We start from the raw sequence: 1,829 nt of genomic DNA on the forward strand, positions 1-1,829 counted from the left end.
ATATTTAAAAAAAAAAAAAACAGCTTCATGTAGACTTGAGATTTGGATGTTAAGTAGCAATGAACCTTGGAGTGTAGCCCTTGCTTCAAAGACTAGTAATTTATGCAGTTGAGTTTCATATAACCTGCATAATCATTCCCTAAAGCAGAGATTCATGCTCTGACTGAACTGGGACATGGAGCCATAGCATCCAAGTGGAGGCAAGGCTGAACGCTGCCATGCAGTGATTAAATTAATTGAATGGTACCAGGACTGGGATTTGCCATTTGTGTGCTGCATCCACAACTGTCTTTCAGGTGTGTGTCATTCTAGACTCATTCTGTGGTTTTAACAAAAATAATAACGTGAGCTTTTGCTGCATTCCCTGAGGAATCCAGCTGAGGTATCTGCAGAAGGGTGTGTGACATTAATGATGCCAAACAGAGGCTCTCGCTGAGCACAGCTCTGAGCTGCTGCTCTCGTGGTGTGCTGCTTCTCCCTCTTGGCAGCTTTACTCTAAGCATATCAATTTTAGCCTGCTCTCTTGTGCTGGCTGTTTTCGACCCTAACAAAACACAGCTTTAGAGAGCAGTAGACTGAAAGATATTACAGTACCAATTAGGTGCCTGCGGGTGCATTTTCACAAGGCAGTGAGCTGTCATAAGAGCTTATTGCCACTGGAAAGGGGAAACCTCACTCTCCTCATCCCTGCTCCCTGATACATGCTCCAATCCAGCACTTCGCACCAGCTTTGCTGCCCAGTTACATAGCCTGCTGGAAAATGCACCCAGCAAAAGGATGCGACCTTCTGGCTAGGTGACACAGGTGATGGCTAACAGACAAGCCCAGCCTGTGCAGAGCTGGTGGCAGATATGGGGCACTGCAGGGGCAGGGCAGGGCAGAGGAGACAATCCCTCCCTCCTCTTAGCAGCAAAGCATCAGAGCATGTTAGCCTGTGTGCAGTCAAGGCTTTTGGCTTCTTTTAAAAAGAGACATAAGATCTCCTAATCAGTGACTAGAATCATAGAGCTAAGATAGTGGAAAACAGTATTGAGAGCCCCGTGCCAGACAGCCAGTGATGCACATGCAGATATGCAAAGACTACAACAGAATAGAAAAGCAAATGATAAAGCAAATCAGGAGTTAAACAAGAATAAAACAAAACAAGATTAATAATAAAAAACCAGCAATGGCAGCTATGTGTGATAGAGACCTTAACTGGGTTTTTCTGGGCTGCTCAGGGTTTGGGAGGGCTTGGCTCCAGTTTGGGTAATATAGACTTCTTTGTCCTTGGGGAAGCCATACTTGTGAACTTATGGGTATACTTGTGAGTATTATCAAGGTTTTTGTTAATAAAATGAATTGCAAAATCATTATCCTCTGTGGATGATCAGGAGACTGCTTTCAAACAGCTCCTGTTTTTCTTTCAAAGGTTAGTTAGCCTCATTAGTTGTTCTCCTGAAGTTGTATGGTTTATCTCATATTGTGATTTCATACCTGACATATGCAAACTACATACACTTTCTGCAGGAAAAACGACACTACTCTGCCAACTTGAGTGATTATCACAAAATTGGAATACCTATTCTTGACAGTCTTTACTTAAGAATGATCTTTTTCTATAAAAATCTCTCAAGGCAAGCCTTTAGTTCTATTTTAGCTCATTTCCTCTTCAACAGTTAACATCCAAATGTATGATTGCTCTCATATCAATTTATGATTATTAACATTTTCTGAAGTCCATTATAGTGAATGGGAGGATGGACGTGAGCTGGATCAGGCTTTACAGTGAAACAGCTGTGGCTTTGCAAAATAGTCCAAGGAGCAGAACTCTCTTTTTCTTTTTTTTT

This window comes from Meleagris gallopavo, chromosome 7 (genome assembly GCF_000146605.3).
Source record: "Meleagris gallopavo isolate NT-WF06-2002-E0010 breed Aviagen turkey brand Nicholas breeding stock chromosome 7, Turkey_5.1, whole genome shotgun sequence".
NCBI lineage: Eukaryota > Metazoa > Chordata > Aves > Galliformes > Phasianidae > Meleagris > Meleagris gallopavo.